The 26,750-nt window shown below is 44.8% G+C and overlaps 2 pseudogenes; both read right to left on the reverse strand.

The window, feature by feature from the left end:
* Nucleotides 1-324: 324 nt before the first annotated feature.
* On the reverse strand, nucleotides 325-1,043 carry LOC112396553 (histone H3.3C-like; annotated as a pseudogene).
* A 15,239-nt stretch (nucleotides 1,044-16,282) lies between these two features.
* LOC112396584 (arrestin domain-containing protein 4 pseudogene) lies at nucleotides 16,283-17,193 on the reverse strand (annotated as a pseudogene).
* Nucleotides 17,194-26,750: the final 9,557 nt, after the last annotated feature.

A 26,750-nucleotide genomic window follows, 5' to 3' on the forward strand; every position in this document is an offset into this window, starting at 1 on the left:
TCCAAATGCTGGCATTGTCCAGAAAAATTTAACAGGTTTATTTATAATTGTTATAAAGTTGAACTGCTGGAACTTGTTCACTGAAACATTTTGACTTGCATTAATGCTTTATGACCCCGCATTTATGTTAAGAATTCACACACAAATGAAAATGGAAAAACTGCCAATATTTTATTTCTGTCCCCTATCTTTCCACTTGCAATCATATACTTAGGTACCTGTTGACCCCGTGGAGGAAAAAATATCTAACGTTCAGAACTACCAATAACAGGAAGAAGAGAATTTTTTTTTAAAGAATGAAACGTTTCCCATCTTAGTGGATTCTTAAGCATGTTCTCCGCACACGCGGCGCGCTAGCTAGATGTCTTTTTGGCATGACTGTTACACGTTTGGCATGGATAGCACACAGGTTGGTGTCTTCAAAAAGGCCAACCAGGACTTCCCTGGTGGCCCAGTGGTTGAGAATCTGCCTGCCAATGCAGGGGACACGGGATCGAGCCCTGGTCTGGAAAGATCCCACACGCCGCGGAGCACCTGGGCCCGTGAGCCACAACTACTGAGCCTGCACGTCTGGAGCTTGTGCTCCGCCACAAGAGAGGCCGCGACAGTGAGAGGCCCGCGCACCGCGATGAAGAGTGGCCTCCGCTCGACGCAACTAGAGAAAGCCCTCGCACAGAAATGAAGACCGAACACAGCCAAATAAATAAATAAATAAATTTTATTTTTTTTTAAAAAGGCCAACCAGATAGGCCTCATTTGCCTCCTGCAAAGCACCAATAGCTGCACTCCGGAAGCGCAGATCTGGTTTGAAGTCCTGAGCAATTTCCTGCACCAGATGCTGGAAGGGATGTTTGCGAATCAGAAGTTCAGTGGACTTCTGATAACACCTAATTTCAGGGCATGCCCCGTACCAGGCCCGTAACGATGAGGTTTCTACACCCCTCCAATAGAGGGCGCACTCTTGCCAGCGGCTTTGGTAGCCAGTTGCTTCCTTGGTGCTTTTCCACCGGTCGATTTGTGGCAGTCTGCTTTGTAAGAGCCATGGTATAGAGACCTTCTTACTTACCCCCCTTCACCTTCAGCTCGAGCTTGGGGAGCTAGAGAAGGCGCTAGAGTTGGAGAGCGAACGGCATCGCACAGGTGGCTGCGAACATAATTGAAAAGATGATGGGTACTTCTTATCTGCAAGGATAATTTTATTGTAATGAGAGCATAATGAGCAACAGGTTACATTCAGGTGCAGGACATTCCCACCTTTCCTCACCTTTCTTTGCTTCCAGGACACATATCACGCCTAACTCGTGGTTTCCTGTCAGTCTGGAGGTTCCTGCTTTTCTTTGTCTGCCCATGGACCCCTGCTGTTTACAAGCTGCGTAATTTCCTGCCACCCGGCCCCTGCCCCCATTCCTCTGCTCCTCTAGCTACCTGCCTGCTGTAACACAATCATCCCAAAGAATGATCTGGTAGTAGTCTCTTAAATTGGGCTTATACATTTTCTGTGCCACAATTGTGCTTATGGGTACCTATCCTAGAGGAAGTGTCTCACTGATCCATAAGAGATGATTCCATACGGTAATGGTAACTCAGTAGCAATCTGAAGGTCCCCTGGGGTACAGTGGAGGGGTAAAGTGTGACAGAAACTCATCAGAGGGGAATAGGCATGAATTGGGAGCAGCAGATGAAATTTGCATATAAAGATCTTGTAAATTAGCAAACGAATGGAAAGTAATGAATAAAATCAGAACAGAACACATTCCCTTTACATGAATTGAATACGTGGGCACGCAAAACAGTATTACATATAGTACAACACTGAAAAATACCAAATACACATTAAAAATACAATAGCTATTAATAGGAAAAATTACACCTAAGGGGAGCAGAGAAAAGAGAATCACTAATGATAGAATGTCCATAATTACATAAAACAGGATAGGGGCCCTACCAACAAACACGATTAAAAACATGGTGTTCACTCAATTCAATGTGCCCTGTATCTTTGAAAATCAGGGCAAACTTGAGGTGTCCCTTTGATTCGGCTGAGCTAGTGTAGACCAAAATAGAAGTATTAGAATTCTAAGTAGGCATGGGACTCTCCTTTTCCCGCCCCTACCTAATCACTCCGTTCCTCATCTCCCCACCTGATGAGGGAGTAGGAGAACCTGGAATCTCAGTCCAGCTGCAGCATGAACTACCTTTGTGTTCTAGCAAAGATGGAACCTGGCTGTTTCATCTCTTAACACTGGTCCATCCTCTCTGTTGTGCTAAAAGAAGAGAACCTGAGGTGTGATATGCATAGCTGTTCCTTCCAAGTAGTGACGCTTCTTCCAGTGAATGGAAGCTGCCAGGGACCCTCGTCCCCTCCCATCCCCCTCCTTTAACTCCATCACCAAAACCACTCGGAATTTCCAAACCCCTCCCAGCAAGATGCAGTTTTCTCCTTAATCTCGCGAGGCTCCGAGGCAATTTGCAAGGCAAATGAGTGTCTATCCCCACTTATCTGGACTTGGGTTTCCGATCTTCTGTACTAGACAGACCCTATAAAAGGCACACTCAGCATGGGGCTGAATCATTCGCCCCTTTGCTTAGACCCGCTACGCGTCTGGCCTGGGAGGAGGCTGAAGCCATGGAGTCGCATGCGTACTACACCTGGGAAGAGCTGTCCTGGAGGAGGGCGCATCCAGAGCCCCACGTGCCACCGGGCCTCAACCGAGAACAGGCCTGGGCCTGGGCTCTGGATAACTTCCCTGCGCTGAGCCGCCCCTCCTGCCAAAGCCTCCAGTTCTGCGAGGACGCGCACTACTGTGCATGTGGGCTGCCGCGGCGCGCTTGCCCCGGACACGCAGACGGTCCCCAGGCGGAGAGCGGCCACAAACGCTGGCGAGACCCACAAGCCCAGGAGCCAACGGGTAACCCGGAGTGGAGCGACGGTCCCGTCAAGAAGAGGCCGAAGCCACACACCGCAGGACACAACCGGGCCTGAACAGCCAGGAGATGCCCGCAGCAGCGGAGGCCGACAGACACGCGGCCAGATGGCCTCCAGGAGCCCAGGACGATCCCCATCCCCTACCCCGAAGCTGCGGAAGCCCTGTGGAGGCTTGAAACCCTGTGGAACTCGGCAAGGAAAGGAGTCGCAGGATTCTGTCCAGCCCACGGCGCCCCTTCAACCCATGCCCTGGCCTGGACTTCTCCCCTGGACCCCGCCTTGCTCTGGGATGAGCCTGGAGGACCCTGTGGGGAAGACCCGTCCTTATTTGTCCCTCCTTTCCTGGATTACTGACAGCTCTCTCAATTAGAAATCTCTCTTCAGGGGATCCATACTGTCTTAAGGAGCTTTCTTGCAGTTGTACTCAGAATTGTCATGTTTCTTATGTTGATTCCAATTATGAGCAATGATTAAAACTTGCTTCCCTATTCTCTGCCTGTGGATTGATTTCGGTGGGTAGAGTCAGGCCTGGAAGAGGTATAGGGGCTTCTGTGGCTGAAAGGGGAGCTGGGACCAGGGCCATGGCTCCTTAAGATCAAAGAAATGTAAAGTGAAACCATGACATATAACTTTAACTACCACAGTGGTCTGTATTAATCTTTTCCATTTGTTCTAATATTGCTAAAGTAGTAACTCCCCAAAGCAGCTTTTGAGGAATGAATTTGAAAGGATCTTTGGAAAGCCAATGTGACAATATGCATTAAGCATTTCAATATGAATACCCTTGGGGACTTCCCTGGTGGTCCAGCGGTTAAGACTCCGAGCTCCCAATGCAGGGGGCCCCCAGGTTCGATCTCTGGTCAGGGAACTAAGATCCCACTTACCATAACTAAGCCCACTCGCTGCAACTAGAGAAACCTGCACACACCAATCAAGAACCTGCACACCAAACGAAGACCCAGCGCAGCCTAAATAAATAAATAATTCTCAAAAAAAAAGAATACTCTTGACCCAGAATTCCAGTTCTACAAGCCTGAAATTGTGGTTAAAAAACGGACGTGTTTTCCAATACAGGATTAAAAAATATATAAACAATAGGCATATTTGCAGAATCCCAAACTATGCAGCCCTAGAAATAAAATGGAAGGCATGATTTTGAAAAGATATCCCAGAGAACAAATGTACAGTAGGGGAACTAGAACCCTGGGCAGGAGGTGACTGTAGCAATGGGACTTGAATTCAAGGGGATGGTTCTAACCAAGTTAGAGGGGAAAGCGCTGAGATAGCCAACCAGGTAGGCTTAGAGAGGGCAGAATTCCAGGTCCTTGCCCTGTGGGCACCCCGTGACTACCTGCACCGGGATTTTGTAGCTTTTCCAGATCCAGGCAGCCACCTGATCTGCCATATTCGGCTTCTCTGGGGCTGAAGTTGGACCAGGCAGGAACCCAAGTGTCAACTCCCAGGCAGGCCTTTTTGGGAGCTTCCAAACTACTCATGGCACAGAAAAAGTCTCTGAGTCCTCATTATTTCTCTCCTACACTGTAGGTCCTATCCTACCAGAAGTGGAGCATTCCCCTGAGCCTCTGCTCAGTCCCTGGAGGTTGTCCAGGCGCAGGCTACTACCCAGAGCAGGGAAGGCAGTAGCCAGGTTCCCGCCTCTTGCTTGTAGACAACCGAACCCTCACAGCAAGACAGATGAAGTTCCAAACCTTCACTCTCTTACACCGTGAAACAGCATGACTGGGCCAAGAGAGAGAAGCAGGAAGCAGATGTCCTCTAGCCTAGGACCTCTAAGACATCAGAATTAAGATGCTGAAACACAGACGTTGGTGTTAACCTTCAGTGCACATTGCTTCAGGATACCAGACCCCCGAGAAGAAGCAAATTAATATACTCTTTTGCGAGTCATGGACATATACACACTAACAAACGTAGTAAGGTAGATAGCTAGGGGGAAACAGCCGCAAGGCACAGGGATATTAGCTCGGGGCTTTGTGACAGCCTGGAGGGGTGGGATGGGGAGAGTGGGAGGGAGGGAGACGCAAGAGGGAAGACATATGGGAACATATGTATATGTATAGCTGATTCACTTTGTTATAAAGCAGAAACTAACACACCATTGTAAAGCAATTATACCCCAATAAAGATGTTTAAAAAAAAAAAGATAAATGCTTTAGAAACTAAAAAAAAAAAAAAAATTAATATACTCTTCTGAATGACATCCAATAAAACCGAGCTGAATGTGGCTTTGGTCAGATCTGATTGATTGGGTCACCCCAGCATTTGATGCTCACAGCACGTTTACCAGCATTTCTGAGAAGCAGCAAGGAAAAACAAACAAATAAATCCTCCCAAGAGTTATTTTTCTCCTTTTCAGTGATATCTGATCTTCCTCTGTTCAGCCTGTGCCTGGAGAATTTTTTTTCTATATCCATTCCTTTTTCATTCCCAAAGCCTTACTAAGCACCAATATTATACTACATGTATACATGATCCTGGAGCTAAAGCCATCAACCAGCAGACATGGGACCTGCCATAAAGTGTCTGACTTTCTTTCTTTTTTAATTTGTTTTTTATTTATTTCTGGCTGCATTGGGTCTTCGTTGCTGCGCGTGGGCTTTCTCTAGTTGCGGTGAGCAGGGTCTACTCTTCATTGCGGTGCGTGGGTTTCTCATTGCGGTGGCTTCTCTTGTTGCGGAGCACGGGCTCTAGGCACGCAGGCTCAGTAGTTGCGGCACACAGGCTTGGTTGCTCCGCGGCATGTGGGATCTTCCCGGACCAGGGCTCGAACCCGTGTCCCCTGCAATGGCAGGGGGATTCTTAACCACTGCGCCACCAGGGAAGTCCTAAAGTGTCTGAGTTTCATGGGAGGGACAGACAGTAAACATGCCAATAAATAAGCAAACAGAAGTCTTTTAGTATAAGTGCTATAAAGAATGTTTTCTAAGTTAATTGAAAGAAGGTAACTGGGAGGGTACTATACTTACCTTGAAGAGTCAAAATAACATTATTAGAGATATGAGCATGTCCTTTCAACTTAGATCTCAGTAGTGTGATGGAAAATCTAGAGGAAGGAAAATCTCATCATCGAGAGAGAACATCCAATTCACAGGCTCAACCTAGAAAAAGACTAATAAGGTCATTGATGGAGGGAAGGCAGATACTGGCTTTCTGTGGCCCTAGTGAGATATATCTGTACCACAGCAATCTCAGTCTTCTGTCTCTGCTAGCATCCAATCATACTTAATAGGTAATTATGATGAAAGGTTTAAATTTTGTGTTAGATTTGATTGAATAGTTTAATTGCTGACTTTGACTGCTCACATATGATATTGACCTAATCAGTTATCAGATTGACCATAGATGTAGCCAAGGAATTGATAGGGGAGACCTAACTGATGGTATTTGAAGGTGTGTTCACAATTTCTTCTTCACTCTGTCAGATTATATGACCCCATATTTAGTTTATTTAGTTTCTGTGTTATGACACTGTATTTTCCAGGGTAGATACAAAATAAATAAAGTGGAAGAGAAAAATATTGTGTTATTCAAGAAGCTTTTCCAAGACACTAGAGAACAGTAAAATTTGATTTAAATAGTATAACAGTGTAATCTGGAGTGTGTAAATTGAAGTTCCCCTAATACATCATCTCCCCTCTTAGTGAGCAGCTTCTGTCTAGGGAAGTTGAAAGGAACTAATGCCATGATCTGCACGGTTTGGAGGGAGAGAGATGTCAGCTGGAGGGCTGCTCAGTAGGTGTTTGTCTAGGGAATCGGGGTCCCCGTTGGGAAACCTCACTCCTCTGTGTGTTACAGCCATCCAGGCACCTTCCTTTCTCGACGATGCAAACATCCATTCACTGTTCACACCTGAACAGACCTATCTCTGCTACTTAGCACAGCAAAGCTGCAGTCAGCTTCCCGGGACCACTTCTGAAGTTCCCCCAATAATCACTTGCCATTCGAAGCTGCTCCTGCTCTCAGGATCCACCATCTAGACACCTAGAGTCCACTTACAGAGACGCTTGAAATTTCTGGTTTCAGGAGTTTCCATTCTAGTTTCTAAATAAGGCTCTCTATTTACTAGAATAAATAGTATTTATCTGTCCTTTCTCTAGATTGGATATTGCAGTGCAGGGTGCAGGCTCATTTCTCTGGATTTGTTGCTGGACAGGGACTCTTTTGAAGCCACATTATTTCCCCCAAATCTTCCAGGAAGTGTATATTATTTTTATCTTTCCTTCCTGAAGAAAAGTAAATTGAATAGATTGTGTAGGCATTCATTAGGTGTATGACTTCGGATATATCCTGTAGGTAGGAATAGTGGATAAAGAAAGGAAGCTTATTTTATTCTAAAATCCATCTACATTTATTTCACATCAATTTCAGTGATCACTTATGCAATCTATAAAATATTCTTTTTGCCTTTCCTTCTTTTTTATTGAGGTAAAATTGGTATAGAAGTTTCAGGTGTACAGCATTATGATTCAACACATGTGTTCATTACAAAGTGATCATCCTCAAAATCTAGTTACCATCCATTACCATACACTTGACCCCCATCACCCATTCCAACCAGCCCTCAACACCCATCCCTTATGGTAAATACCAATCTGTTCTCTTGTTTTGTTTGTTCAGTTTTTTTGTTTTAGTCTTCTTTTGGGGGGGGTTGGTTTGGGGTTTCTTTAGATTCCACATATAAGTGAAATCATATAGTTTTTTCTTTTATCTTCTGATTTATTTCACTTAAGGTAATACCCTCAAGGTCCACATGTTGTTGCAGATGGCAGGATTTCATTCTTTTTATGACTGAGTAGTATTCCATTGTGTATATATACCACATCTTCTTTTAAATTGAAGTACAGTTGATTTACAATATTATGTTAGTTTCAGGTATACAACATAGTGATTCAGTATTTTTGCAGATTATATTCCATTATAGGTTATTATAAGATAATGGCTGTAATCCTTGTGCTATACAGTATATCCTTGTTGCTTATCTATTTTATACATAGTAGTTTGTATATGTTAATCCCATACCCCTAATTTGTCCCTCACTCTTCCCTCTCCCCTCTGGTAACCACAAGTTTGTCTTCTGTATCTGTGAGTCTGTTTCTGTTTTGCATACACATTCATTTGTATTATTTTTAGATGCCACATATGTGTGATATCATGCACTATTTGTCTTTCTCTGTCTGGCTTATTTCACTAAGCATAATATTCTCTAGGTCCATCCATGTTGCTGCAATGGCAAAATTTCATTCTTTTTACGGTTGAGCAATATTCCACTGTATATACTTACCACATCTTAATTCAGTCATCCTTTTTTAGGCACTTGGGTTGCTTCCATGTCTTGGATATTATAAATAGGTGCATGTATCTTTTTGAATTCATGCTTTCATTTTTTCTGGACGTATACCCAGGAGTGGAAAGCTGGATCCTATGGTATTTCTATTTTTAGATTTTGAGGAATCTCCATACTGTTTTCCATAGTAGTTGCACCAACTTAGATTCCCACCAACAGTATATGAGTGTTCCCTTTTCTCCACATTCTCTCCAACACTTGTCATTTACTATCTTTTGGAGAATAGCCATTCTGACAGGTGGGAGATGATATCTCATTGTGGTTTTGATGTGCATGTCCCTGATAATTAGTGATGCTGAGCATCTTTCATGGGTCTGTTGGCCATCTGTGTGTCTTCTTTGGAAAAATGTCTGTTGAGGTCCTCTGCCCATTTTTCAAGGAGGTTGTTTGCTTTTTTTGGAGTTTAAATCATATAAATTGAGTTGTATAACTTGAGTTAAAACCTTAAGAGGACGTAAGAGTTCTATGTATATTTTGGGTATTAACCCTTGTCAAATCCGTCATTAGATATATCTTCCCTCATTCAGTAGGTTGCCTTCTCAATTTGATGATAGTTTCTTTTGCTGTGCAGAAACTTTTTAGTTTGATGTAGTCCCATTAGTTTATTCTTGCTTTCGTGTCCCCTGCCTGCCTTCCCTTCTTGAAATTATCCATTTCTAGACTTGAGGAAATAGCTACGCATAGTTACCTTGCTCTCCACATGCCCCATATTCAATTGCATAAATTAGCAATCATGTAAGAAATTTTGACATTGTGTACATTTGTGAAAATTCCTTTCCCTTACTTAAAAATTACACAAAAACATTTCTTTAAAAAAAAACAATCTTTTTTGATAATAAAACCTAACAGCTTAAAAAACTCTTTATACTGTGAGTCATTGCTTTAGCTGTTGGGAAGTACAAAGGGCAGGGGTAGAGGTGGCTAATACAAGTCAATTTAAAAAAATTTTTTAAGTAAAAAGAAAAGAAAAAATGGAGCATGCAAATCCCATTACTAGAAATAGTTACAGGTAATGGCAGAAGCAATCTATTCCAGAACAGAATTTTCTTTGACAGTGTTACGGATGATCAAATACTGCAATGACTCCAGCTTTCTACCAGCAAAGGGCACTTCTACAGTATTCAGCACTACTAGTCAATTGTACAACCAAAACAACCTATACTTGTATTTTTAGCTATTGCTGATACATTATTTAATATTAAAGATACTCGAATATATTTATTAAAATACTGGGGTCTAGATGTGTGTTATAATCTAAAATGTAAGGAATTTTAAAGTGACAATAAGAGCTTGCCTGTTAGAGTGTACCTGTCTGCATGGTCTAGGACAGTCCCAGCAATCAGTCATTCCTATGAATACTTGTGCTACTTTGGAGAGAGAACACTACGGCCTCACATCAGTCTATGCCATAGTTTGCTGTCAAATGAGTTTTGTACCAAAATTTACACACAAAAGGGTAGATTCCATAAAATTTTGGATTTTAGAATCACTAAAGGAACTGTAGAACTGTACTCCACACACTGCTAGTGACTCCTGACAAGTGAATTTATAGAGAACTCTGTCTTTCCAGGAATTCAAGGCCTATTTCATTTATTCGCCTAAGAGATTAAGTATTTGAAATGACTACTGAAGAAGTGAGGATGAAACTTAAAAGTGATTTCTTTATTTCCAGTTCTCACTGATTTCATTTCTCATATACACTCTTTAAGAAATAAAAGACAAAGTAGGAAATTAAAGCACATTAATAAAGACATAGCAGTGTCTACAACACACACCCATGTCATCGCATCCTCTTGTTATGAGCTGTATGTTTCCCATGCTCAGGCCTCAATGGAAAAGTTCTGTTTGAGTCTAAAAAAGTAAAGTATCACCCTGTGGTCTAACAGATGGGTGAGAAGGATATTTTTTGCATTCCCTGATGCCATTTTGTCAGGTTTCAGATTGCTTCAGAAGGCGGGCCCTGAGGAGATTAGGGGAAAATCCAATCATCTTGGATGTAGTTATTCGAAGTTGAATCGATTTTGTTGATTCGATAGAATTAAATTTTTGTTGTTGTTGTTGTTGTTTTAAGAATTACAGGTACAGGGACTCTGCCAAGACGAGCTCTTTGGAAGGTTACTCTTTTTTTTTTTTTTTACGGTACGCGGGCCTCTCACTGTTGTGGCCTCTCCCGTTGCGGAGCAACAGGCTCCGGACGCGCAGGCTCAGCGGCCATGGCTCACGGGCACAGCCGCTCCGTGGCATGTGGGATCTTCCCAGACCGGGGCACGAACCTGTGTCCCCTGCATCGGCAGGCGGACTCTCAACCACTGCGCCACCAGGGAAGCCCGGAAGGTTACTCTTTTATGAAAAGTATCCTATGTGCCTGACACTTTTAGTTAACTGTATGTCCATTGATTCTCAGGGCCCTTCTGCTTGGAAAGTATCATCAGATTTTACCCAGATGATCAGAGTGAGAAGTTGGCCATCTTTGCATGAAATCACAGTGCTGGTCAGACTGACACTCTGATCTTCAATTCTAAGTTAAAATTGCTTCAGACTTCCAGCCAACATGTAGGAGGGGAGGGCTCAAAGTCTAGAGATCTAGATGCAGACTGTTTGGGTACAAGTTCTGTCTATTATTTCTATATGACTCAGCTTGTTACCTAACCTCTCTTATCCTCATGTTTTTGCCTGGATGGTAGCTAAAATTTAACATTTTACAAGGTAACTTTTATGATTAAATTCAATAACAAAGGTCATGTAATTAGATATTCCCAGGCAGAAAATAAGTTGTTCAATTACAATTATTATTATTTTCATTGTAATTCTTAGTGACATGATCATGGATATTAAACATAACATCAATGAATAGCAAACTCAAAATGTTGTCTTTTTGTGTGTGTTTGATCTGAATGGATTGTTTTTTCCTTCTTGTGTCAGATCTATAGTGAAATCATATTCCCTTACATCCTTCCTGAGATGTTTCAGACATTCTGTTTGCAAACATGTCAGTGCCTCTAAGCCTAGACTTCCTTGATCAGTCATTCATCTTCAATGTAACAGTCAGTTAAATTCAGAGTTTTTAACAAGCATGTTTTGACAACCTGCCACGGGCAAGCTGCTGTGGTGGTGCTGCACAGAGTTGTAGAACTGGGTCCTGCTTTGGCAGAGCTGAATTTTAAGGGAAGAGCAAAGTCACAGTTAAGAGACCATGAGGACACAGCTAAAACTTGTTCCTTATGGAAGTTGATTCTCTGCCAGGAAGGAAAACTCTAACGTTTAAGATGACTCCCAGCAAAGCCAGTGTTTTGCATGAGCTGAGGTAAAAAGAAATGGTATCAATAAAAATGAGAAATAAGGGGACTTCCATGGTGATACAGTGGTTAAGAATCCATCTGCCAATGCAGGGGACATGTGTTCAAACCCTGGTCCAGGAAGATCCCGTATGCCGTGGAGCAACTAAGCCGGTGCACCACAACTACAGAGCCCACGTTCTAGAGCCCACGAGCCACAGCTACTGAGCCTATGTGCCACAACTACTGAAGCCCGTGCGCCTAGAGCCCGTGCTCCGCAACAAGAGAAGCCATTACAATGAGAGGCCCACGCATCACAACGAAGAGTAGCCCCTGCTTGCCGCAACTAGAGAAAGCCCGTACACAGTAACGAAGACCAAATGCAGCCAAAATTAATCAATTAATTAATTAATTATTTAAAGAAGTAACTGTAAAAAAATAAGAGATATAAGGAAACAGAGAAAAGAGGGAAGAGAATCAAAACCAAAAATGAAAAATAAGGAAATAAAGAAGATGAAAGTATAGACAATGCAAGAGGCAGAGAGTTGGAAGTTCTGGGCAAGGCAGCCAATAGTGGTGAGTTGAAGGGGTTCATTAGACCAGCATGCAATGACTGTAACTGACTTGGGGGAATCTAATAAAGATATTCAAGACACAAAACTCTGCTTGGCCGGATTTAAGGCAAGGACAACAACACTGTTTCCTTTGAAGGCTCAACATGGCGCCAATAGGCCCTGGTGGTGTAGAACCTTCTCAGAAAGTTGTTTGAACACCAGTGACATTTGGTTTTCCCCACAGAAGTTAGCAGCAGCTAGCCTGTGTTATGCATGCAGCAGAAAGAAGCCACTACAGTGAGAACCAGCAATGCGGTCAGACTGCAGATGACCAATACCAGTCACCAACAAAGGGGGGAACAACTGATTTCGGATAAAGTCTACCCATTACATGCAGTTGGGATGTCTTAATACTTCTTTTAATCTGTAGGATTTCCCCAACTCTTCTATTTTTTTTCTTTTTCTTTTTTGAAGAAAAGGGTATGTCAAGTACAATGTCTCACCTATTTTTTTAAAGTTTCACTCATAAACAACCTTTCTGAGCATCAAAAATAGGAAAATTCCACTGACCGTATAGACCAGCACGGAGCAAACTCATCCTTCAATACTGGGCATGTGAAATAGCAAGATATCTACCAGGTAGCTATTTTCTCAAGACAGGAACGAGGTGATTTCAAGAAGGGAAGGCAGAAAGAGTATTTTATAGATTCCACAAATAATCATTGAAATGGATGTGAAATAAAGTAGATGGATTTTAGAATAAAATAGGTCCATTTCTTTTTCCACCTATACCAAAAATAAGTTTTGGTCTATTGTTAGGGAAAAGGGTGTCATGAAAGAATATAGATAGATCTGTGAGAAGAGTTAACAAGGACATGTATAGGCAGGGATTGCCTTCTGGTGAGACAGTCAGGGACAGTCTTAGTGTGGGGAAAATATTCTCAGGGATCCTAACTATATGGTTCAAAAAATGGGTTCCTTTTCCTGCAGGTTGTGATTCCAGTTTTGGGGTGAGGAGGTCTTGCCTATGGATTGTCTTCTTATTTTTTTTAAATAAATTTATTTTATTTTATGTATTTTTAGCTGTGTTGGGTCTTCATTGCTGCGCGCGGGCTCTCTCTAGTTGTGGCAAGTGGGGGCTGCTCTTTGTTGTGGTGTGCGGGCTTCTCATTGCGGTGGCTTCTCTGGTTGCGGAGCATGGGCTCTAGGCATGTGGGCGTCAATAGTTGCAGCACGCTGGCTCAGTAGTTGTGGCTCTGGGCTCTAGAGCACAGGCTCAGTAGTTGTGGTGCACGGGCTTAGCTGCTCCGCGGCATGTGGGATCTTCCCGGATTAGGGCTCGAACCCATGTCCCCTGCATTGGCAGGAGGATTCTTAACCCCTGCGCCACCAGGGAAGCCCTGGATTGTCTTCTTATTGCTAATCTTTTTGCTTCTGAGAAAGAAGTGAAACAAAACGCAGGCTCCTAAGAGGAAAACCACAGTGCTATCTCTCAGCCCTAGCAGCACAATTAGGTGACAGCCACAGGTCCACATTCTTTAAGGGAGAACTGTGGTCTGGAGAGTCTGGGAAACCTGGTTGGCACGGTTTAGTGCACAGGGTCAGTAAACATTCTGATTCTCCTTGGAACCATTATCGTGCCCTGTAAGGAAACGAATTCTAAAGAGGTTCATTTTCTATAGTAGGTCATAAGGTACTCTCAGTAATGATAACTTTAAAAAAATTCAATATTTAGTTTAAATTTTTCCCTTCTGCTGTGTAATTTCCTTCAGTTATCCCAATCCTTCGATAAAAACTGGTACAGCCGTTCAACCTTGTGTGATGATACTTGGTGGGATTAAAGAATGGGCACTAGAAGAAATGCATCCTGAAACAGAGCAACCATTTTCTGGAACCAGCTCCCAGACAACAGTGTGCTATTGGTGACCATGTCCTGGCATCCAGAGGGAGACCAGCAGTGATGCAAAGTTTTCTTATAGAGGAGCTGGGAATACCCTGGTGGACTGCAGTGGGGACTGTGTGGGCTGTATGTCAATCCAGGAAGAGACATGAGAAAATCCCTTTACATATAGACTTGAGACAGGTAACAAGAAATTGGGAGGCAACTTGATGCTTGACGTACATATTATGATCAAATTCCAAGTCTCAGTTGCAAATTCCCAAGGTAGGCACTTGTGGAAGGAACTGCAGCCTTGCATAGGCAAGGCTCTGGAAACCCTGCCATCTCTCAGCCTAATGGGTGGCTGTGCCTTAGTGCTTTCCCTTCCAACTTGCTTAGAACCACCCTTAGTTGCTACAGTCACAACCTGTCCAGGGCTCAGCCTGGTACATTCAGCCTCTGGGTATCTTTGCAAAGTCATGCCTTCCATTCTACCTCTAAGAGCAGCATAGTTTGGAACTGTGCAAATATGACTATCATTTATTTTTAATTTTATATTGGAAAATCGCCTGTTAACCACAATTTCTGGCTTGCAAAACTGGAATTCTGGGTCAAGAGTATTCATATATATATATATATATATATATTTGAGATTTATTTATTTATTTAGGCTGCGCTGGGTCTTCGTTTGGTGCGCAGGTTCTTGATTGGTGTGTGCAGGTTTTTCTAGTCGCAGCGAGTGGGCTTAGTTATGGCATACGGGACGTAGTTCCCTGACCAGGGATCAAACCTGGGGGCCCCCTGCGTTGGGAGCTCGGAGTCTTAACCGCTGGACCACCAGGGAAGTCCCCAAGGGTATTCATATTGAAATGCTTAATGCATATTGTCACATTGGCTTTCCAAAGATCCTTTCAAATTCATTCCTCAAAAGCTGCTTTGGGGAGTTACTACTTTAGCAATATTAGAACAAATGGAAAAGATTAATACAGACCACTGTGGTAGTTAAAGTTATATGTCATGGTTTCACTTTACATTTCTTTGATCTTAAGGAGCCATGGCCCTGGTCCCAGCTCCCCTTTCAGCCACAGAAGCCCCTATACCTCTTCCAGGCCTGACTCTACCCACCGAAATCAATCCACAGGCAGAGAATAGGGAAGCAGGTTTTAATCATTGCTCATAATTGGAATCAACATAAGAAACGTGACAATTCTGCGTACAACTGCAAGAAAGCTCCTTAAGACAGTATGGATCCCCTGAAGAGAGATTTCTAATTGAGAGAGCTGTCAGTAATCCAGGAAAGGAGGGACAAATAAGGACGGGTCTTCCCCACAGGGTCCTCCAGGCTCATCCCAGAGCAAGGCGGGGTCCAGGGGAGAAGTCCAGGCCAGGGCATGGGTTGAAGGGGCGCCGTGGGCTGGACAGAATCCTGCGACTCCTTTCCTTGCCGAGTTCCACAGGGTTTCAAGCCTCCACAGGGCTTCCGCAGCTTCGGGGTAGGGGATGGGGATCGTCCTGGGCTCCTGGAGGCCATCTGGCCGCGTGTCTGTCGGCCTCCGCTGCTGCGGGCATCTCCTGGCTGTTCAGGCCCGGTTGTGTCCTGCGGTGTGTGGCTTCGGCCTCTTCTTGACGGGACTGTCGCTCCACCTCGGGTTAGCCGTTGGCTCCTGGGCTTGTGGGTCTCGCCAGCGTTTGTGGCCGCTCTCCGCCTGGGGACCGTCTGCGTGTCCGGGGCAAGCGCGCCGCGGCAGCCCACATGCACAGTAGTGCGCGTCCTCGCAGAACTGGGGGCTTTGGCAGGAGGGGCGGCTCAGCGCAGGGAAGTTATCCAGAGCCCAAGCCCAGGCCTGTTCTCGGTTGAGGCCCGGTGGCATGTGGGGCTCTGGGTGCGCCCTCCTCCAGGACAGCTCTTCCCAGGTGTAGTACGCGTGCGGCTCCATGGCTGCAGCCTCCTTACCAGACTCGTAGCGGGTCTAAGCAAAGGGGCGAATGATTCAGCCCCATGCTGAGTGTGCCTTTTATAGGGTCTGTCTAGTACAGAAGATCGGAAACCCAAGTCCAGATAAGTGGGGATAGACACTCATTTGCCTTGCAAATTGCCTCGGAGCCTCGCGAGATTAAGGAGAAAAACTGCATCTTGCTGGCAGGGGTTTGGTGATGGTGTTTAAGGAGGGGGATGGGAGGAGAGGCAGGTCCCTGGGGAGAGAGGTCCAGTCCCTGTCTTTTCCATTCACTGGGGAAAGAAACTCTCTGCTCGTCAAGCAAGGCTGACAAATGTCTAGTAATTTAGCATTTAAGAGAGGATTGCCTGGTTTCAGAGTTGAGACTCTGAGATGATAGATTCTTGCCAGGACACAAAGCTAAGGGCAGCTCAAGCATCAATTTTTTAGCAGCAGGAATGTGAATATACACAGCTAAGGAGTAGTCGACTCGGATGATGCAGCACGGCGTCCCGTGCTGAAGATCTTGAGCACCGTTCCAGGTGCCGGTGCTCCCGGAGGCGATGTGGTTCCCGCGCACGTTTGCCACATACGTCTGCGTCTGGAAAATGGCAGCTTTGGGAACAATCAGACGAGAGGAACAATTCCCTATTTCTGTATAGATTGGAGTAGCTTCTCCATTACAGTATCCCTTTCTTTCAGTTTTGGCACTCAGCGAGACTGGACCAGAAGTGAAAAACCAACAGCCAACCATCTTCTGTTGAGTTTTCAATACAGGGGTTAGTAATGCTGGTGGGTTGACATCGATGTGACTGACGACCTGGAGTTGCCGCTTAACCCTCTGATCAGGTCGTTCCCAAACCGTTCTCACACAGTACTGAACACTTCCATATCTCCAGGTGAATGAGGTTACCAAAGGTTCCGATGTACGTTGAAAGCTGAATGGGAATTCATGTTTTCCGGGCTGTAGTAAGAGGATGCCGTCGCCGGCCGGGGGCTCGCGCAGGCTCAGGCGCACTGTCAGGTTCTCCATCCCCGAGGCGGCGGCGGGGTCCGCGGCGCCGGCGCTCCGGCCCCAGGCGGCGGTGGCGCGGCCCTGGGCCTCCAGGCGCTGCGCGCGCAGGGTCACCGGCTCGGCAGCCTCCAGCAGCACGTGCCCAACCACAGCCTCGCCGCTCGAGTCGCAGCCCTTGCGCCTGTCCTCGCACAGCGGCCCTCGGAGCCCACCCCCGCTGCGGACCCCGCCTCGCCGTCCATCCTACCGGGCGACGCCGCCGCGCCAAGGAGGTCGGCACCGGCGCGGGGCCGGGGTCGTGAGCAGAGCGGCGCCGCTGTCACAGGCGCCACCCGCACGCCGAGGGCCACCGCGGCCGCTGTGCGGGGCCCAGTGGAGGCCCCACAAGTTATTTTTTTATCCCCCAATAAATTATTTTATGCTTAAACTGTTTGAGTTATTTCATTTCTGTTCCTAAAAACCACAAAAAGAAATACAACAGGGACATCACAGTCAATATATTTACTTATTACAATCTTTTTCTTTTAGAAATCTTAGAAGAATGAATCTAGATGTCCTTAATAACATATGTAAATGTTCACATTTTTCTTTTGCTCTTCAGGATGTTTGGAGAATGGTTGTTTTATATTCATCATGGTTTTTGGATGAGACCATAAGGTTAAAAGATGAAAATTCTCCCTCAATATTTTATCTTGAAGTTTTACATCTTCCCTTTCTTACACGTCCTTCCATCACGAATTAAATAAACCATTCTAATAAAGACATTTGAATGTCTTTTGTATGTGTTAACCTTTTTAACACAGGGCTCCTGGGACAGGAGCAAGGAGCTTCTCTAATCCCTGCTGGGCATTGAAGTAGCCCAGAGACTGGGGCATCTGGAGTCTCGTGGTGAGGGGCTGAGCCTAGTGGTAGAGTGAGTGTGGAGGGTTGAAAGAACCCTGAAACTAAAGACCAAAGTGCAGCTCCTTAGCTAGACCAAGAGGGAAAATTATCTGCGAGAAAGACTTCATGCTTAATCTGGCTCCTTCCTCACTCTAATCACATTCCCAAGACTTAAAGGCTGACTTTGCTTGAGACCAAGAAAGAGTTCCTTTGCCATTAGCCTTCTGGAAACACCTCAGCCTGCCCATTGCCCGCCATAGGGAGGGAAAGTTTTTCTCTAAGTCCATGCTAGTCTCACCTAAGCGTCAATAAGGATGAGAGTTTCTCCTTACCATTCTCCAGCCCAGTTATTTGAAACAAACCATTAAACAGCAGGGCATATGCGATAGAGCTCACAGAGGAAAAGAAGATGTCACTTAGGATAGCAAATGTCATGGAGTGTCACTTTCAAGAGGAGACTTTAAATGCTATGACTGTGTCCTGCTGGCACTCCCTGTCTGGCTCTTCTCTCCTGCTTGCTTTACTGAAGCAGGATAACTTGTGTCTCCCTGCCCCCTGTAGAGGCCTACTTGGCAAGGAACTATGGGCAGCTCCTAAACTGTGTCAGCAAGGAATTTCATCCCAAACAGGTAAAGTTCAGTTGTACAGTTTTGTTGAAAGCAAAACACCAATCATCTTGCATAAATTTCTTTTCTTTAAAGTTTATTTAACGAGGTTCACATTCCTACAAATGAAAAAATACAGAAATTAAAACAATAGCATGTATCTTTCATCTTGTTATACAAATTCAGAAGACATTGTACATTGATTTTATCAATGATCTTCACATTGCAGGGTAATACACATTTCATAAACTGCCAGTGGGACTGTACTTAGTGAGGGACTCAGCGCAAATCTCGGGGCTCCTGGCAGCCCTGGGTCTTCCGGGCCACTGAGCGTCGGATCCGCTGCCACCAGCCTTGGGACGTGCGGCGGGTCCCGGGGGCAGGAGCCGGGCGACGCTCCATAGGGTCCCCGCCGTCAGCGTTCTCGGGCTCTGCTAGTCCGTCCGGGAAGCGGTGCCACCCGCCGAGGGAGGGTGCGGGGGCGGCGGCCGCCTCTCCTGGGGCGCCTCTGGGTCCGGGTGCGTCGCGCGCGTCTGGTCCGGGGCAGGTGGTTCTGCGTCCCGTCGCGAGGGCTTCGGCCTCCAGCAAACTGTTCGTTTCGCGAACGGTCCCAGCGCAGAAGCCCGCCGCAGGGACTGGAAAGCATCTCCCAGTCGAAGTCTGGGCCGTCCCAGGAGAGCTCGCACGGGGCGGGGTAGAAAGGGAGCGTCCAGGGCGCAGAGTCGGCTGAGCTCGGGGCTGGCGGCGTCTGGGGCCCCGGCGCTCACAGTCGGGAAAGGGCTGCGCCATCGCGTGGGTCTCACACCGGGCGATACCGAGTGTCTGGGATTCGGGAGCCCCCAGCCCGCGAGTTTTTATGCTCTTTTGGCCTCCTGGCCAGATAGGGGGAGTTTGGGTGGTGACATTAATCCTACAAGATAATTGCATCAGAAGACCTGATAATGTTAATACAAAAACCAATCATCTTGGATAAAATGATTCATGGTTAAATCTCTTCATGATAGATGGGATTAGGGTTGAAAAGGAAAAGTACTAGTACACCCGAGGGGGAAAAAACTGTTTGGGGGGACAATGGGTGTAGAAGGCCCCAAATCATACTGCTAGTGTTGGAACAGACTTGGAAACCCAGATCTCCAAGCAAAGGAATGCTTGCAGGGGTGGGGGAATGCCACAGGAAGATTTGTGATGTAAAGGAGGGCCAAGGGTGGTGACCTAATTCTCAGATTGGACTTTCTGACTGTCTCAGTTTTGTCCTCTCCTAGTGAATTGCTCAATTCAAAGAACTTCAAATTGTATTTGGACCAGAGTCATGACAAGAAGCTCCAGAAACTGAACTGCTTGGGTGCAGGGGCAGTTCCACCCGTCTCTGGATGAGTGACCCTCAGCAGATTATCTCCTCCCTCTAGGCCTCCTTTTGTCACCTCTGAAATGGAAAGCAAATAAACAAGGCAGCTTTCATGAATGCATTCAATAATAAAAATGAATATTTAGGATTACCTGGCAGAAATTAACGTGCTCAAGTATTATTATCAATATCATCATGGATAGAATGATAATTTAATGAGAACAAATGTTAAACACTGCGTTTTGAGGGGAGGTTTTTTCCCTCTAAATGGATTTTTTTCCTTAACATAACACATCCATGGTATATTGCATTGTAATATACCCTTCTTCATCTGTGTCAACCTGTTGACAAAAGCATCAGTGGCTACATTATTGATGTCCTTGACTAGACATTTATTTTACTGTGATAAAGTACAGTCATTCCCAACACTTAGGAAGCACATTTTGATGTCCTTCCGTGTTCCAGGTGCTGTGATTGGAGCCACACACAAAAAGATGAAAATCTGGCTACAGCTTTCGTCCTTACATCTTAGTGAGAGAGCGAAGCGGCAGTCAAGAGACCATTCAGAATACAGCCAAGTCCATGAGCATTGCCGTAGCTGATTTGCTGACCAGAAAGAAACGTTCTAAATGTGATGCCTCCCTTCAAAGCCAGATTTTTATAGTTTGCTTAACTGCAGGGAGGAGGGAAGAGCATGGTAAAATAATAAATGATAAATAACAAAACAGAAAGATTAAACAACAGGACAGTAAAGATGGCAGGTGATTGAAAGCTCAACTAGTTGCAAGGTTTACGGGGGCAATTTAGGACACTCACAGCTGAGGTGAAGATTCCCACAAAGATACCCAGAATAGAAGAGCTCTGCGTGAGTGGTTGGAGGTTGAGGCCAGCTCAGAATTGTTTGAACCCAGTCACAGCTGAAATTCAAGGAGGAGGGGAGGCACCGCAAGCAAGTGATGTGGGTGCACAAGGAAGAAGTCGCTTCGGTGACATCCAGCAGTGGGGTCCGTCTGCAGATGCTCAGCATCAATCACCAACAAGCTGCACAATATATGACTATAATAGCAGGGCAGGAACGAAGAGGTATTTTGGCCCCCATAGTTGAGCGTGCAACATCTCCCTTTGGTTTATCTAAAGCTCTGAAGTTCAGACAGAATCCTGATGCATAAGAACACCAGCACATTCATATCAGAATTAGTCTACCCCTTTGCCTGGCAGAAACTGTCTGATCTGCATAGCGGTCTGACAGCTTTCCTTCATTCTTTTTTCCTTTCATAGGTATAACTCTTCAATAAACGTTTGCATGCCTAACTCCGTCCCTGCATCCTCTAGAACCTGACCAGAGAGAGTGTTTAAATAAATTCTACTCATTATTTTATTTGATATTCAAGTGTTGTTATCTTTGGTCAATGACAGCCCTGTAATCTCACTCTTTTTTCTTTGCTGGCATATGATCTCAGAGTCTTTTACAGTTTCCTTGTTTTCTGGTGCAATGAATTGTCCCAGGTGCAGCTTTTATTTTCCTTGCCCCAGACCTGCAATCAGTCTTTTCTCCAAGCAAACTAGATTCCTTTCATTGGTAACTGGTATGTGAAAACCACAATTTTTAAATTGATGTGCTCAATACTATTTTGTTGATAATTGCACCTAGTACTTTCAAGTAGATAAATCTAGAAAGCACAATTTTTTAGGAAAAAAATCAGGGATTTATTCTTACCTTCAAGTTTAAAGTTACAGATTGCTTTGAGCATAGAAGAACTCCAGGGTAAGAAAATATATAAATTATTAGAGAAGCTTTCAGGTAAGAATCATGCTTCAGTATAAGCTTCCTTTTATGAATTATGTAGAAAAATTAAACAATGGGACAACAGTTGCTAAAAGTATGTCATTGTTGTATGCACCGGAAATAATGACACAGCACACTCTCCAAAATGGGATGACAAACATAGTATATAGAAAGAAGTATTTCTATACCATGAAGGACACATGGGTAAAACTGATTGATGACAACTAGGAAAAGAAATTTTCAAAGTCTAAAATTCACAAGTTATTACATCTATATACATATAACCTCGGTAAATTAAATGATAAGGCAGGAAACCCAAAGGAAAATGTTCAGAAGATATGAATAGGCAATTCACAAAAGAATAGTATAATACAAGGACTTCCCTGGTAGTCCAGTAGGTAAGACTCCGCTCCCAGTGCTGGGGGCCCAGGTTCGATCCCTGGTCAGGGAACTAGATCCCACATGCACACCCACAACTAAGAGTCCGCATGCTGCAATGAAGATCCTGCATGCCGCAACTGAGACCTGGCGCAGCCAAAATAAATAAATAAATATTAAAAAAAATAATAATATAACACAAATTGGCTAAAGAGTGTGTGAAGAGAGGCTCAAAATCATTATAGATAAATAAATGTTAGCTTTTTCTGCTGCACAGCACTTGTGGCCTCTTTCAATTTTGAAGAGAGCATAGGACACTCTTGACAATAGTACTCCAACCCATTTAGTCAGTGACTCGGAAGGCTCTGAATGCTGAATGGGGCCCAGAGGAAGAGAGGGATCATGTCCAAAGGAGGACAAGGAAGCAGAAAAAGCCAACTTGCCACTTAGGCCTTATGACTCAATATATCCAATACTGGGCACCAAGTGACTATGCATAGGTTTATTAGATCCACTAAGCCATAAAGTTGAGCAGCATCCATTATATGCTGCATTCAGAATTGAGCTTCCACCACTTTAAATTCTCCCTGGCAGTTTATAGCTTATATTAGTTCCCTGCACCTGCTGTAACAAATTACCACTAACTGGGTCATTAAAACAACAGAAATTTATTCTGTCTTAGCTCTGGAGGCTAAAAGTCTGAAATCAAGGTGTCAGCAGTTATTACCCCCTCTGAAAGCTCTAGGGGAGAAATCTTTCTTTGTCTCCTGCAGCTTCTGGTGGCTGTCAGCATCCCTTGACTTGTGGCTGCACTACTCCAATTTCTGCCACCATGGTCCATTGCTTCCACCTCTGTGTCAAAACTTCTCACTGCCTCACTCCTAAAAGGGCACTAGTCATCGGGTTTGAGACCCACCTGGAGAGTCCAGGACAATTTCCTCATCTCAAGATCCTTAATTTAATTATATTTGCAAAGACTTTTCCTAAATAAGGTTAATTTCATAGGTTCTGGGGATTAAGACAAGGACGTATCTTTTGGGAGGCGACCATTCAACCCCCTACAAACACTATGTCATATCTTTATGTATACAATTTCTTCTGTGTATTTTCTTTAAAAGGAACATCAAACAAACACATCTGTCTATTCCTATAATATTCAGAATCCAGGCAGGTGACAGAAACCACACCAGTTATTTGAGCAGAAATTAAAATATAGAATTGGAAACTAGGTAGAAAGCTATCAATTATGTAACTGAAAGAGTAAAAAGAGAAATCTAAGATATCACAGAGATAGCAACTGCAAGGGCAGCTGGGGAAACAGAAGCAAGAGACTGGATTATTAAACTTTGAAGTGTAAAGAACAGGTGTTGCTGAGCTGAACCCAGACTGGAGAGGCAGGGGCAGCACTGAGCTGCCGCTATTTCTCTGAGCTCACAGGGGCTGTGTGGCTCGGGCCCAGATCTTTGAGGAGAGGGTGAGATGATGTGGTGTTTCCAGGGGGACAACATGAAGCTATATGTTAGGAAAAACAGCAGATTGGGTTCAGCTGTTGCTTTGAAAAGGCTAACTACACCTCTAGAGAGAAAAATGCTGCTTTGTGGGAACCAACAGGAAATCCTCAGGAAGCAGCCAGGAAGAAGCAAGTGCTTTCTCTTTCCTCCAGCCTAGCCGTCTCCCTCCAGCTTCTTACGAACAGGGAACCTACTCTGGAGCTAGGTGACAAAGCGGAAATGTGACTTGCTGAGTCCCAGCTCAGCATTACAATACAAGAGCACAGAAAAGTGGGTTCGGAGTCCAGAGAAAAATACTTTAAAAACTCACATATTTCCATACATCAATTTCATTAATTCCCTGAAGGCTACTCCATATTATCCTACAAATTGATCTTGGCAGGAAAAGGTAGATGAGGAATTGTGCAAAAAGGAAAGAGACGGCTTCATTTTCCAATCCATAAATTTTTAAAATATACATTTTTTAATTAATTTATTTTTGGCTGCGTTGGGTCTTCATTGCTGCGCGCGGGCTTTCTCTAGTTGCAGGGAGCGGGGGCCACTCTTCGTTGCGGTGCGCAGGCTTCTCATTGCGGTGGTTTGTTGCGGAGCACGGGCTCTAGAGCGCAGGCTCAGTAGTTGTGGCGCACGGGCTTAGTTGCTCCGTGGCATGTGGGATCTTCCCGGACCAGGGCTCGAACCCGTGTTCCCCGCATTGGCAGGTGGATTCTTAACCACTGCACCACCAGATAAGCCCAAATCCATAAGTTTTTAAAAACACCATTTTTTTTTTTAATCTAGAAAATTCAAACTAATCTATATTGACAGAAGCAGGTCAGTGGTAGCCTGGGGGAGGGGGCAGGGGACAGTGTGGAGGGAGTACAAAATGGCACAAGACAACTTGATTGTGGTGATAATTTCACAAATTGTACACCTTAAATTATATACTGTAAATTATACACTTTATATGTATGCATTATGGTGTCAATTACACATCAATAAAGCTTTAAAAAAACTCATCCAACGGGCTTCCCTGGTGGTGCAGTGGTTGAGAGTCCGCCTGCCAATGCGGGGGACACGGGTTCATGCCCCAGTCCGGGAAGATCCCACATGCTGCGGAGCGGCTGGGCCCGTGAGCCATGGCCGCTGAGCCTGTGCGTCTGGAGCCTGTGCTCTGCAACGGGAGAGGCCACGACAGTGAGAGGCCCGCGTACCGTGGAAAAAAAAAAAAGAAAAAACTCATCCAGTTTTCTACCTTGTCAGGACTTCAAAAGCAGGGGGCAACACTACTGGGCATATACCCTAAGAAAACCATAATTCAAAAAGAGTCATGTACCACAATGTTCATTGCAGCTCTATTTACAATAGCCAGGACATGGAAGCAACCTAACTGTCCAACAACAGATGAATGGATAAAGAAGATGTGGCACACGTATACAATGGAATATTACTCACCCATAAAAAGAAACGAAATTGACTTATTTGTAGTGAGATGGATGGACCTAGAGAGTGTCATACAGAGTGAAGTAAGTCAGAAAGAGAAAAACAAATACTGTATGCTAACACATATATATGGAATCTAAAAAAAAAAAAAAGGTTCTGAAGAACCTAGGGGCAAGATGGGAATAAAGATGCAGACCTACTAGAGCATGGACTTGAGCATATGGGGAGGCGGAAGGGTAAGCCGGGACAAAGTGAGAGAGTGGCACGGACATATATACACTACCAAATGTAAAATAGATAGCTAGTGGGAAGCAGCTGCATAGCACAAGTAGATCAGCTCGGGGCTTTGTGACCACCTAGAGGGGTGGGATAGGGAGGGGGTGAGGGAGGGAGACGCAGGAGGGAAGAGATATGGGGATATATGTACATGTATAACTGATTAACTTTGTTATAAAGCAGAAACTAACACACCATTGTAAAGCAATTATACTCCAATAAAGACGTTAAAAAAAAAAAAAAAACAGGGGGCAAGGGGCAGGGAGGGCAGTGGGGCTCCTAAAAATGGAGAGGCAGAAAGGGGAATAGGAGATAGTACAAGGGGAAGAAAATCAAAAAGTAGTGTTTGGCTCCCAGAAAATTTTAGAGACCTCAGATCATGGAATTTTCCCCCAAAGTCTTAAGTCAACCCTTCCCCCTTCCTACTCCCTCCACAACTCACACATACACCAATACCCTCCCTCCTGCACAGGGGCCTTTGCAGGCACTTCACATAAAAATGACCACTCTGGAGCACCAACCCCTCAGCCTCAGCTCTTGGAAAGAGGAACTCTGACATCCTGCTCAACAGGAACCCAAAGAATCTAGAAAGTCCAGGGAATCACCTTTCTACATTTGGAAGGAAATCACCAGGTCCAGGCCACACTGGAGAGAAGGAGATTATAAGAGGGACACGAAGACCAGGAGGTGGGGATAATGGGGGGCCACTGCAAAGGCTCCCTGCCCACTGGGAGAGAAGAGCACCCATTCCAGGGGAACAATAGGCTTTAGGTCCAGGGGTTTGGGAGGGAGTGGGAGTGCCAGAGAACATTGGACATTGGTTACATGCAGAGGGACTGTAAGACTTTTTAAAATTTTATTTTAACATATGGAGAGTCAGGGCATGTCTCACAGATGGTGGTGTTTATATTCTATGAGATATTGAGGCTTCCATATTGTGCAGAGTTGTTTTAAGTCTCAATGTTGTGTTCCATTGGTCCGTCGGTCTATCCCTTATAAGGCATTTGTTTCACTGACTCTTCTGTGACAGTGGACTCGAGTGTACCTGTGAGAGGCAGAGACAAATGATGAGGATAATAAGGGAGAACTGGGGCTCATTTTAAACACATCTGCATTTATGCCACACCCCTCAAAGGCCACAACGGTCTTGGTTTTAGGCTTGGAAAAGATGACGATGGTGCAGAGGCTCCGAGTTATCAGAGCAGGGGAATCTAGGGAGAAAAATAAGTTGGAAGAAAGAAGAAAAGTGAGAGGGAAGGAAACTTTGGGTCAAAAATCCTGTAGAATTGAGAGGGAAACCAAACTGCGATGCAGACGTAAAGTTTTGCCTGCTAGAGTCGCCCCCTCCGAAACCAACGGTCACCAAAATTCATTTGCAAAAGCTAAGCAAAACAAAACAACAAAAACTAAAACAAAAAAGCCCAGACAGTTTAGCTCTGGGTCCCTGCCAGAAGATCCACTCTGTCCACTTTCTATGTCGTGTTCGTTTTGCACCCCTGCAAGTAGGGCAATAGCGCTGACTGGGTAAGGACTCCTGTCCTGCACCTCAGTTAAGGGACCCCATCTCAGCCCACCCTCCCAGTGCTGGGCCTGA

Source organism: Neophocaena asiaeorientalis, unplaced genomic scaffold, assembly GCF_003031525.2.
Source record: "Neophocaena asiaeorientalis asiaeorientalis breed wild unplaced genomic scaffold, Neophocaena_asiaeorientalis_V1.1 scaffold57, whole genome shotgun sequence".
Taxonomy (NCBI): domain Eukaryota; kingdom Metazoa; phylum Chordata; class Mammalia; order Artiodactyla; family Phocoenidae; genus Neophocaena; species Neophocaena asiaeorientalis.